This window comes from Salmo salar, unplaced genomic scaffold, assembly GCF_965601325.2.
Source record: "Salmo salar unplaced genomic scaffold, fSalSal1 ptg000135l, whole genome shotgun sequence".
NCBI lineage: Eukaryota > Metazoa > Chordata > Actinopteri > Salmoniformes > Salmonidae > Salmo > Salmo salar.
The window spans coordinates 679,040-691,274 of NW_027675320.1; the positions used below are offsets into that span (position 1 = coordinate 679,040).

The window sequence follows — 12,235 nt, forward strand, 5'->3', positions numbered from 1 at the left end:
CAATGTAATAGACTTGAAATTACACCCAGCCCCTAAAACAAGTGAATATGTCATGCTCTGCATTGGCCGGGAATCGAACCCGGGTCAACTGCTTGGAAGGCAGCTATGCTCACCACTATACCACCAATGCTATGTGAAGCTCGCTAGCAACATGGAGACATCGATTCATATCCTGACCGTCATTTTTGTGGAAACTGAAAATTATTTGACCAAACGGATCGTTGGTGTTAGTGTACGATTATGGCTTAGGGTGCGAGAGGTCCCTGGTTAAAAAATCTATCATTTTAATCAGTACCTGTTACCTTCAGATTAGTCCCGTGACACTTGTGGGGAACGTAGGGCAAAACTGAGAACATTGTGACAAGTGGGGTCACATTAGTTTGTTGCCCAAAGATTTTGGATTCTACAAACAGAAGTTGGCACATAAAGGGTTCCGACTTCAGACGGGTCCCCTGACACTTGTGGGGGACGTAGAGACAAATTGGGAACACCAAAGTGTTCGTGAGGGCCTCCCCTTTCCGGGGAGTGGTCATACAAATTTGTAGGTCAAACGGTTCAGAAGCTGCAGATGTTTTTGTGAGAAGACCGATTATAGGTATGTCTCATGGTTTGACTAACACCGCTCTAGCTCCACCACCTTTCATTGCAGATGTGGAGGTGTAACATAAACAGTTATGGAGGCTTGAGACAGATACGACACATCTCAATCTCTCTAGTTGAAAACTGATCGATTTGAATGGGTATTTTTTACATTCGTTTACTTTGATTCACGTACTGATGCATCAGTCAACTCAAAATAAATGAGCTCCATTCTTTTTGAAGTTTTATTTTTTCAGTTTCTCTTTTAAAATATTAATTGATCTCATTTTGCTCAATATTCATTTGTCAACACTCATCATCAGTTTGCTGTCGCGGCTTAAGAAGACAGAATGTGAAAAACACAGCAGATGAAATACAAAAGATTTGAACTGAAGCCTGTTCAACAGTTTGGAAGACTGCTATGCTCACAAGTATAGCACAAACACTCACATGAGGTTCAATCTTTCCAAGCACCATGGACAAGAACAATGGATATCCTCATTGTCATTGCCGCAGAAAGCAAAACTATTTTGTTATTGTGTAAGGCTCGTTGGTCTAGGGGTATGATTCTCGCATAGGGTGCGAGAGGTCCCGGGTTCAAATCCCGGATGAGCCCTTTTGCAGATCTTTTAACAAGCTCAGAGAGGCAGATCTCAGGCCACTGGTCGCAAACAGCCACCTCTTGGGCGCAGGACGAGGTGGCTGAATGGTTTAGGCGATGGACAGCTAATCTATTGTCATATTCACTAGTTGGCTCAATGTCGCACTTCATTTAGAAAACCTGCAAAAAGTAAGAGCAAATCGTACTTCCACGAAGATTGATTCCAATGTAATAGACTTGAAATTACACCCAGCCCCTAAAACAAGTGAATATGTCATGCTCTGCATTGGCCGGGAATCGAACCCGGGTCAACTGCTTGGAAGGCAGCTATGCTCACCACTATACCACCAATGCTATGTGAAGCTCGCTAGCAACATGGAGACATCGATTCATATCCTGACCGTCATTTTTGTGGAAAGTGAAAATTATTTGACCAAACGGATCGTTGGTGTTAGTGTACGATTATGGCTTAGGGTGCGAGAGGTCCCTGGTTAAAAAATCTATCATTTTAATCAGTACCTGTTACCTTCAGATTAGTCCCGTGACACTTGTGGGGAACGTAGGGCAAAACTGAGAACATTGTGACAAGTGGGGTCACATTAGTTTGTTGCCCAAAGATTTTGGATTCTACAAACAGAAGTTGGCACATAAAGGGTTCCGACTTCAGACGGGTCCCCTGACACTTGTGGGGGACGTAGAGACAAATTGGGAACACCAAAGTGTTCGTGAGGGCCTCCCCTTTCCGGGGAGTGGTCATACAAATTTGTAGGTCAAACGGTTCAGAAGCTGCAGATGTTTTTGTGAGAAGACCGATTATAGGTATGTCTCATGGTTTGACTAACACCGCTCTAGCTCCACCACCTTTCATTGCAGATGTGGAGGTGTAACATAAACAGTTATGGAGGCTTGAGACAGATACGACACATCTCAATCTCTCTAGTTGAAAACTGATCGATTTGAATGGGTATTTTTTACATTCGTTTACTTTGATTCACGTACTGATGCATCAGTCAACTCAAAATAAATGAGCTCCATTCTTTTTGAAGTTTTATTTTTTCAGTTTCTCTTTTAAAATATTAATTGATCTCATTTTGCTCAATATTCATTTGTCAACACTCATCATCAGTTTGCTGTCGCGGCTTAAGAAGACAGAATGTGAAAAACACAGCAGATGAAATACAAAAGATTTGAACTGAAGCCTGTTCAACAGTTTGGAAGACTGCTATGCTCACAAGTATAGCACAAACACTCACATGAGGTTCAATCTTTCCAAGCACCATGGACAAGAACAATGGATATCCTCATTGTCATTGCCGCAGAAAGCAAAACTATTTTGTTATTGTGTAAGGCTCGTTGGTCTAGGGGTATGATTCTCGCATAGGGTGCGAGAGGTCCCGGGTTCAAATCCCGGATGAGCCCTTTTGCAGATCTTTTAACAAGCTCAGAGAGGCAGATCTCAGGCCACTGGTCGCAAACAGCCACCTCTTGGGCGCAGGACGAGGTGGCTGAATGGTTTAGGCGATGGACAGCTAATCTATTGTCATATTCACTAGTTGGCTCAATGTCGCACTTCATTTAGAAAACCTGCAAAAAGTAAGAGCAAATCGTACTTCCACGAAGATTGATTCCAATGTAATAGACTTGAAATTACACCCAGCCCCTAAAACAAGTGAATATGTCATGCTCTGCATTGGCCGGGAATCGAACCCGGGTCAACTGCTTGGAAGGCAGCTATGCTCACCACTATACCACCAATGCTATGTGAAGCTCGCTAGCAACATGGAGACATCGATTCATATCCTGACCGTCATTTTTGTGGAAAGTGAAAATTATTTGACCAAACGGATCGTTGGTGTTAGTGTACGATTATGGCTTAGGGTGCGAGAGGTCCCTGGTTAAAAAATCTATCATTTTAATCAGTACCTGTTACCTTCAGATTAGTCCCGTGACACTTGTGGGGAACGTAGGGCAAAACTGAGAACATTGTGACAAGTGGGGTCACATTAGTTTGTTGCCCAAAGATTTTGGATTCTACAAACAGAAGTTGGCACATAAAGGGTTCCGACTTCAGACGGGTCCCCTGACACTTGTGGGGGACGTAGAGACAAATTGGGAACACCACCGTGTTCGTGAGGGCCTCCCCTTTCCGGGGAGTGGTCATACGAATTTGTAGGTCAAACGGTTCAGAAGCTGCAGATGTTTTTGTGAGAAGACCGATTATAGGTATGTCTCATGGTTTGACTAACACCGCTCTAGCTCCACCACCTTTCATTGCAGATGTGGAGGTGTAACATAAACAGTTATGGAGGCTTGAGACAGATACGACACATCTCAATCTCTCTAGTTGAAAACTGATCGATTTGAATGGGTATTTTTTACATTCGTTTACTTTGATTCACGTACTGATGCATCAGTCAACTCAAAATAAATGAGCTCCATTCTTTTTGAAGTTTTATTTTTTCAGTTTCTCTTTTAAAATATTAATTGATCTCATTTTGCTCAATATTCATTTGTCAACACTCATCATCAGTTTGCTGTCGCGGCTTAACCTGTTGGGTCTAGGGGGCAGCATTTGCACGTCTGGATAAAAAAAATGTACCCGATTTAATCTGGTTACTAATCCTACCCAGTAACTACAATATGCATATACTTATTATATATGGATAGAAAACACTCTAAAGTTTCCAAAACTGTTTGAATGGTGTCTGTGAGTATAACAGAACTCATTTGGCAGGCAAAACCCTGAGACATTTTCTGACAGGAAGTGGATACCTGATGTGTTGTATTGACTTTAAACCTATCCCATTGAAAAACACAGGGGTTTAGGAATATTTTGGCACTTCCTATTGCTTCCACTAGATGTCACCAGCCTTTACAAAGTGTTTTGAGTCTTCTGGAGGGAGATCTGACCGAACAAGAGCCATGGAACGATGATGGCCCATTAGACACCTTGCGCGCGAGTTGATGTTGGGTACCCTCGTTCCAATACGTTATAAAAGAGTATGCATTCGTCCACCTTGAATATTATTCATGTTCTGGTTAAAAAAGGCCCTAATGATTTATGCTATACAACGTTTGACATGTTTGAACGAACGGAAATATATTTTTTCCCCTCGTTCATGACGAGAAGTCCGGCTGGCTTACATCATGTGCTAACGAGACGGAGATTTTTGGACATAAATGATTAGCTTTTTTGAACAAAACTACATTCGTTATGGACCTGTGATACCTGGAAGTGACATCTGATGAAGAGAATCAAAGGTAATGGATTATTTACATAGTATTTTCGATTTTAGATCTCCCCAACATGACGTCTAGTCTGTATCGCAACGCGTATTTTTCTGGGCGCAGTGCTCAGATTATTGCAAAGTGTGATTTCCCAGTAAGGTTATTTTTAAATCTGGCAAGTTGATTGCGTTCAAAAGATGTAAATCTATAATTCTTTAAATGACAATATAATATTTTACCAATGTTTTCTAATTTTAATTATTTAATTTGTGACGCTGACTTGACTGCCGGTTATTGGAGGGAAACGATTTCCTCAACATCAATGCCATAGTAAAACGCTGTTTTTGGATATAAATATCAACTTGATAGAACTAAAAATGCATGCATTGTCTAACATAATGTCCTAGGAGTGTCATCTGATGGAGATTGTAAAAGGTTAGTGTATCATTTTAGCTGGTTTTATGGTTTTGGTGACCCTGTCTTTGACTTGACAAAACATTACACACAACTCTTGTAAATGTACTGTCCTAACATACTCTAAATTTATGCTTTCGCCGTAAAACCTTTTTGAAATCGTAAAACGTGGTTAGATTAAGGAGATGTTTATCTTTCAAATGGTGTAACATAGTTGTATTTTTGAAAAATTTGAATTTTGACATTTATTTGGATTCAAATTTGCCGCTCTTGAAATGCACCTGCTGTTGATGGAGTGCACCACGGGTGGCACGCTAGCGTCCCACCTAGCCCCAAGAGTTAAGAAGACAGAATGTGAAAAACACAGCAGATGAAATACAAAAGATTTGAACTGAAGCCTGTTCAACAGTTTGGAAGACTGCTATGCTCACAAGTATAGCACAAACACTCACATGAGGTTCAATCTTTCCAAGCACCATGGACAAGAACAATGGATATCCTCATTGTCATTGCCGCAGAAAGCAAAACTATTTTGTTATTGTGTAAGGCTCGTTGGTCTAGGGGTATGATTCTCGCATAGGGTGCGAGAGGTCCCGGGTTCAAATCCCGGATGAGCCCTTTTGCAGATCTTTTAACAAGCTCAGAGAGGCAGATCTCAGGCCACTGGTCGCAAACAGCCACCTCTTGGGCGCAGGACGAGGTGGCTGAATGGTTTAGGCGATGGACAGCTAATCTATTGTCATATTCACTAGTTGGCTCAATGTCGCACTTCATTTAGAAAACCTGCAAAAAGTAAGAGCAAATCGTACTTCCACGAAGATTGATTCCAATGTAATAGACTTGAAATTACACCTAGCCCCTAAAAACTAGTGAATATGTCATGCTCTGCATTGGCCGGGAATCTAACCCGGGTCAACTGCTTGGAAGGCAGCTATGCTCACCACTATACCACCAATGCTATGTGAAGCTCGCTAGCAACATGGAGACATCGATTCATATCCTGACCGTCATTTTTGTGGAAAGTGAAAATTATTTGACCAAACGGATCGTTGGTGTTAGTGTACGATTATGGCTTAGGGTGCGAGAGGTCCCTGGTTAAAAAATCTATCATTTTAATCAGTACCTGTTACCTTCAGATTAGTCCCGTGACACTTGTGGGGAACGTAGGGCAAAACTGAGAACATTGTGACAAGTGGGGTCACATTAGTTTGTTGCCCAAAGATTTTGGATTCTACAAACAGAAGTTGGCACATAAAGGGTTCCGACTTCAGACGGGTCCCCTGACACTTGTGGGGGACGTAGAGACAAATTGGGAACACCACCGTGTTCGTGAGGGCCTCCCCTTTCCGGGGAGTGGTCATACGAATTTGTAGGTCAAACGGTTCAGAAGCTGCAGATGTTTTTGTGAGAAGACCGATTATAGGTATGTCTCATGGTTTGACTAACACCGCTCTAGCTCCACCACCTTTCATTGCAGATGTGGAGGTGTAACATAAACAGTTATGGAGGCTTGAGACAGATACGACACATCTCAATCTCTCTAGTTGAAAACTGATCGATTTGAATGGGTATTTTTTACATTCGTTTACTTTGATTCACGTACTGATGCATCAGTCAACTCAAAATAAATGAGCTCCATTCTTTTTGAAGTTTTATTTTTTCAGTTTCTCTTTTAAAATATTAATTGATCTCATTTTGCTCAATATTCATTTGTCAACACTCATCATCAGTTTGCTGTCGCGGCTTAACCTGTTGGGTCTAGGGGGCAGCATTTGCACGTCTGGATAAAAAAAATGTACCCGATTTAATCTGGTTACTAATCCTACCCAGTAACTACAATATGCATATACTTATTATATATGGATAGAAAACACTCTAAAGTTTCCAAAACTGTTTGAATGGTGTCTGTGAGTATAACAGAACTCATTTGGCAGGCAAAACCCTGAGACATTTTCTGACAGGAAGTGGATACCTGATGTGTTGTATTGACTTTAAACCTATCCCATTGAAAAACACAGGGGTTTAGGAATATTTTGGCACTTCCTATTGCTTCCACTAGATGTCACCAGCCTTTACAAAGTGTTTTGAGTCTTCTGGAGGGAGATCTGACCGAACAAGAGCCATGGAACGATGATGGCCCATTAGACACCTTGCGCGCGAGTTGATGTTGGGTACCCTCGTTCCAATACGTTATAAAAGAGTATGCATTCGTCCACCTTGAATATTATTCATGTTCTGGTTAAAAAAGGCCCTAATGATTTATGCTATACAACGTTTGACATGTTTGAACGAACGGAAATATATTTTTTCCCCTCGTTCATGACGAGAAGTCCGGCTGGCTTACATCATGTGCTAACGAGACGGAGATTTTTGGACATAAATGATTAGCTTTTTTGAACAAAACTACATTCGTTATGGACCTGTGATACCTGGAAGTGACATCTGATGAAGAGAATCAAAGGTAATGGATTATTTACATAGTATTTTCGATTTTAGATCTCCCCAACATGACGTCTAGTCTGTATCGCAACGCGTATTTTTCTGGGCGCAGTGCTCAGATTATTGCAAAGTGTGATTTCCCAGTAAGGTTATTTTTAAATCTGGCAAGTTGATTGCGTTCAAAAGATGTAAATCTATAATTCTTTAAATGACAATATAATATTTTACCAATGTTTTCTAATTTTAATTATTTAATTTGTGACGCTGACTTGACTGCCGGTTATTGGAGGGAAACGATTTCCTCAACATCAATGCCATAGTAAAACGCTGTTTTTGGATATAAATATCAACTTGATAGAACTAAAAATGCATGCATTGTCTAACATAATGTCCTAGGAGTGTCATCTGATGGAGATTGTAAAAGGTTAGTGTATCATTTTAGCTGGTTTTATGGTTTTGGTGACCCTGTCTTTGACTTGACAAAACATTACACACAACTCTTGTAAATGTACTGTCCTAACATACTCTAAATTTATGCTTTCGCCGTAAAACCTTTTTGAAATCGTAAAACGTGGTTAGATTAAGGAGATGTTTATCTTTCAAATGGTGTAACATAGTTGTATTTTTGAAAAATTTGAATTTTGACATTTATTTGGATTCAAATTTGCCGCTCTTGAAATGCACCTGCTGTTGATGGAGTGCACCACGGGTGGCACGCTAGCGTCCCACCTAGCCCCAAGAGTTAAGAAGACAGAATGTGAAAAACACAGCAGATGAAATACAAAAGATTTGAACTGAAGCCTGTTCAACAGTTTGGAAGACTGCTATGCTCACAAGTATAGCACAAACACTCACATGAGGTTCAATCTTTCCAAGCACCATGGACAAGAACAATGGATATCCTCATTGTCATTGCCGCAGAAAGCAAAACTATTTTGTTATTGTGTAAGGCTCGTTGGTCTAGGGGTATGATTCTCGCTTAGGGTGCGAGAGGTCCCGGTTTCAAATCCCGGATGAGCCCTTTTGCAGATCTTTTAACAAGCTCAGAGAGGCAGATCTCAGGCCACTGGTCGCAAACAGCCACCTCTTGGGCGCAGGACGAGGTGGCTGAATGGTTTAGGCGATGGACAGCTAATCTATTGTGATATTCACTAGTTGGCTCAATGTCGCACTTCATTTAGAAAACCTGCAAAAAGTAAGAGCAAATCGTACTTCCACGAAGATTGATTCCAATGTAATAGACTTGAAATTTCACCCAGCCCCTAAAACTAGTGAATATGTCATGCTCTGCATTGGCCGGGAATCGAACCCGGGTCAACTGCTTGGAAGGCAGCTATGCTCACCACTATACCACCAATGCTATGTGAAGCTCGCTAGCAACATGGAGACATCGATTCATATCCTGACCGTCATTTTTGTGGAAAGTGAAAATTATTTGACCAAACGGATCGTTGGTGTTAGTGTACGATTATGGCTTAGGGTGCGAGAGGTCCCTGGTTAAAAAATCTATCATTTTAATCAGTACCTGTTACCTTCAGATTAGTCCCGTGACACTTGTGGGGAACGTAGGGCAAAACTGAGAACATTGTGACAAGTGGGGTCACATTAGTTTGTTGCCCAAAGATTTTGGATTCTACAAACAGAAGTTGGCACATAAAGGGTTCCGACTTCAGACGGGTCCCCTGACACTTGTGGGGGACGTAGAGACAAATTGGGAACACCACCGTGTTCGTGAGGGCCTCCCCTTTCCGGGGAGTGGTCATACGAATTTGTAGGTCAAACGGTTCAGAAGCTGCAGATGTTTTTGTGAGAAGACCGATTATAGGTATGTCTCATGGTTTGACTAACACCGCTCTAGCTCCACCACCTTTCATTGCAGATGTGGAGGTGTAACATAAACAGTTATGGAGGCTTGAGACAGATACGACACATCTCAATCTCTCTAGTTGAAAACTGATCGATTTGAATGGGTATTTTTTACATTCGTTTACTTTGATTCACGTACTGATGCATCAGTCAACTCAAAATAAATGAGCTCCATTCTTTTTGAAGTTTTATTTTTTCAGTTTCTCTTTTAAAATATTAATTGATCTCATTTTGCTCAATATTCATTTGTCAACACTCATCATCAGTTTGCTGTCGCGGCTTAAGAAGACAGAATGTGAAAAACACAGCAGATGAAATACAAAAGATTTGAACTGAAGCCTGTTCAACAGTTTGGAAGACTGCTATGCTCACAAGTATAGCACAAACACTCACATGAGGTTCAATCTTTCCAAGCACCATGGACAAGAACAATGGATATCCTCATTGTCATTGCCGCAGAAAGCAAAACTATTTTGTTATTGTGTAAGGCTCGTTGGTCTAGGGGTATGATTCTCGCTTAGGGTGCGAGAGGTCCCGGGTTCAAATCCCGGATGAGCCCTTTTGCAGATCTTTTAACAAGCTCAGACAGGCTGATCTCAGGCCACTGGTCGCAAACAGCCACCTCTTGGGCGCAGGACGAGGTGGCTGAATGGTTTAGGCGATGGACAGCTAATCTATTGTGATATTCACTAGTTGGCTCAATGTCGCACTTCATTTAGAAAACCTGCAAAAAGTAAGAGCAAATCGTACTTCCACGAAGATTGATTCCAATGTAATAGACTTGAAATTACACCCAGCCCCTAAAACTAGTGAATATGTCATGCTCTGCATTGGCCGGGAATCGAACCCGGGTCAACTGCTTGGAAGGCAGCTATGCTCACCACTATACCACCAATGCTATGTGAAGCTCGCTAGCAACATGGAGACATCGATTCATATCCTGACCGTCATTTTTGTGGAAAGTGAAAATTATTTGACCAAACGGATCGTTGGTGTTAGTGTACGATTATGGCTTAGGGTGCGAGAGGTCCCTGGTTAAAAAATCTATCATTTTAATCAGTACCTGTTACCTTCAGATTAGTGCCGTGACACTTGTGGGGAACGTAGGGCAAAACTGAGAACATTGTGACAAGTGGGGTCACATTAGTTTGTTGCCCAAAGATTTTGGATTCTACAAACAGAAGTTGGCACATAAAGGGTTCCGACTTCAGACGGGTCCCCTGACACTTGTGGGGGACGTAGAGACAAATTGGGAACACCACCGTGTTCGTGAGGGCCTCCCCTTTCCGGGGAGTGGTCATACGAATTTGTAGGTCAAACGGTTCAGAAGCTGCAGATGTTTTTGTGAGAAGACCGATTATAGGTATGTCTCATGGTTTGACTAACACCGCTCTAGCTCCACCACCTTTCATTGCAGATGTGGAGGTGTAACATAAACAGTTATGGAGGCTTGAGACAGATACGACACATCTCAATCTCTCTAGTTGAAAACTGATCGATTTGAATGGGTATTTTTTACATTCGTTTACTTTGATTCACGTACTGATGCATCAGTCAACTCAAAATAAATGAGCTCCATTCTTTTTGAAGTTTTATTTTTTCAGTTTCTCTTTTAAAATATTAATTGATCTCATTTTGCTCAATATTCATTTGTCAACACTCATCATCAGTTTGCTGTCGCGGCTTAAGAAGACAGAATGTGAAAAACACAGCAGATGAAATACAAAAGATTTGAACTGAAGCCTGTTCAACAGTTTGGAAGACTGCTATGCTCACAAGTATAGCACAAACACTCACATGAGGTTCAATCTTTCCAAGCACCATGGACAAGAACAATGGATATCCTCATTGTCATTGCCGCAGAAAGCAAAACTATTTTGTTATTGTGTAAGGCTCGTTGGTCTAGGGGTATGATTCTCGCTTAGGGTGCGAGAGGTCCCGGGTTCAAATCCCGGATGAGCCCTTTTGCAGATCTTTTAACAAGCTCAGACAGGCTGATCTCAGGCCACTGGTCGCAAACAGCCACCTCTTGGGCGCAGGACGAGGTGGCTGAATGGTTTAGGCGATGGACAGCTAATCTATTGTGATATTCACTAGTTGGCTCAATGTCGCACTTCATTTAGAAAACCTGCAAAAAGTAAGAGCAAATCGTACTTCCACGAAGATTGATTCCAATGTAATAGACTTGAAATTACACCCAGCCCCTAAAACTAGTGAATATGTCATGCTCTGCATTGGCCGGGAATCGAACCCGGGTCAACTGCTTGGAAGGCAGCTATGCTCACCACTATACCACCAATGCTATGTGAAGCTCGCTAGCAACATGGAGACATCGATTCATATCCTGACCGTCATTTTTGTGGAAAGTGAAAATTATTTGACCAAACGGATCGTTGGTGTTAGTGTACGATTATGGCTTAGGGTGCGAGAGGTCCCTGGTTAAAAAATCTATCATTTTAATCAGTACCTGTTACCTTCAGATTAGTGCCGTGACACTTGTGGGGAACGTAGGGCAAAACTGAGAACATTGTGACAAGTGGGGTCACATTAGTTTGTTGCCCAAAGATTTTGGATTCTACAAACAGAAGTTGGCACATAAAGGGTTCCGACTTCAGACGGGTCCCCTGACACTTGTGGGGGACGTAGAGACAAATTGGGAACACCACCGTGTTCGTGAGGGCCTCCCCTTTCCGGGGAGTGGTCATACGAATTTGTAGGTCAAACGGTTCAGAAGCTGCAGATGTTTTTGTGAGAAGACCGATTATAGGTATGTCTCATGGTTTGACTAACACCGCTCTAGCTCCACCACCTTTCATTGCAGATGTGGAGGTGTAACATAAACAGTTATGGAGGCTTGAGACAGATACGACACATCTCAATCTCTCTAGTTGAAAACTGATCGATTTGAATGGGTATTTTTTACATTCGTTTACTTTGATTCACGTACTGATGCATCAGTCAACTCAAAATAAATGAGCTCCATTCTTTTTGAAGTTTTATTTTTTCAGTTTCTCTTTTAAAATATTAATTGATCTCATTTTGCTCAATATTCATTTGTCAACACTCATCATCAGTTTGCTGTCGCGGCTTAAGAAGACAGAATGTGAA

General features: G+C 41.6%; 13 non-coding genes across 13 annotated transcripts; 6 read left to right on the plus strand and 7 right to left on the minus strand.

Annotated features, from left to right (window-relative positions):
* Nucleotides 1-58: 58 nt before the first annotated feature.
* Nucleotides 59-130, minus strand: trnag-ucc (transfer RNA glycine (anticodon UCC)). The gene has a single exon. It is a non-coding gene; the product is annotated as a tRNA-Gly (tRNA).
* A 993-nt stretch (nt 131-1,123) lies between these two features.
* Nucleotides 1,124-1,195, plus strand: trnap-agg (transfer RNA proline (anticodon AGG)). The gene has a single exon. It is a non-coding gene; the product is annotated as a tRNA-Pro (tRNA).
* A 267-nt stretch (nt 1,196-1,462) lies between these two features.
* On the minus strand, nt 1,463-1,534 carry trnag-ucc (transfer RNA glycine (anticodon UCC)). Its single transcript has one exon. It is a non-coding gene; the product is annotated as a tRNA-Gly (tRNA).
* A 993-nt stretch (nt 1,535-2,527) lies between these two features.
* Nucleotides 2,528-2,599, plus strand: trnap-agg (transfer RNA proline (anticodon AGG)). Its single transcript has one exon. It is a non-coding gene; the product is annotated as a tRNA-Pro (tRNA).
* A 267-nt stretch (nt 2,600-2,866) lies between these two features.
* On the minus strand, nt 2,867-2,938 carry trnag-ucc (transfer RNA glycine (anticodon UCC)). Its single transcript has one exon. It is a non-coding gene; the product is annotated as a tRNA-Gly (tRNA).
* A 2,430-nt stretch (nt 2,939-5,368) lies between these two features.
* Nucleotides 5,369-5,440, plus strand: trnap-agg (transfer RNA proline (anticodon AGG)). The gene has a single exon. It is a non-coding gene; the product is annotated as a tRNA-Pro (tRNA).
* Nucleotides 5,441-5,708: 268 nt separating this feature from the next.
* Nucleotides 5,709-5,780, minus strand: trnag-ucc (transfer RNA glycine (anticodon UCC)). Its single transcript has one exon. It is a non-coding gene; the product is annotated as a tRNA-Gly (tRNA).
* A 2,430-nt stretch (nt 5,781-8,210) lies between these two features.
* Nucleotides 8,211-8,282, plus strand: trnap-agg (transfer RNA proline (anticodon AGG)). The gene has a single exon. It is a non-coding gene; the product is annotated as a tRNA-Pro (tRNA).
* A 267-nt stretch (nt 8,283-8,549) lies between these two features.
* On the minus strand, nt 8,550-8,621 carry trnag-ucc (transfer RNA glycine (anticodon UCC)). The gene has a single exon. It is a non-coding gene; the product is annotated as a tRNA-Gly (tRNA).
* Nucleotides 8,622-9,614: 993 nt separating this feature from the next.
* trnap-agg (transfer RNA proline (anticodon AGG)) lies at nt 9,615-9,686 on the plus strand. Its single transcript has one exon. It is a non-coding gene; the product is annotated as a tRNA-Pro (tRNA).
* A 267-nt stretch (nt 9,687-9,953) lies between these two features.
* Nucleotides 9,954-10,025, minus strand: trnag-ucc (transfer RNA glycine (anticodon UCC)). Its single transcript has one exon. It is a non-coding gene; the product is annotated as a tRNA-Gly (tRNA).
* A 993-nt stretch (nt 10,026-11,018) lies between these two features.
* On the plus strand, nt 11,019-11,090 carry trnap-agg (transfer RNA proline (anticodon AGG)). Its single transcript has one exon. It is a non-coding gene; the product is annotated as a tRNA-Pro (tRNA).
* A 267-nt stretch (nt 11,091-11,357) lies between these two features.
* trnag-ucc (transfer RNA glycine (anticodon UCC)) lies at nt 11,358-11,429 on the minus strand. Its single transcript has one exon. It is a non-coding gene; the product is annotated as a tRNA-Gly (tRNA).
* Between the last annotated feature and the right edge of the window lie 806 nt (nt 11,430-12,235).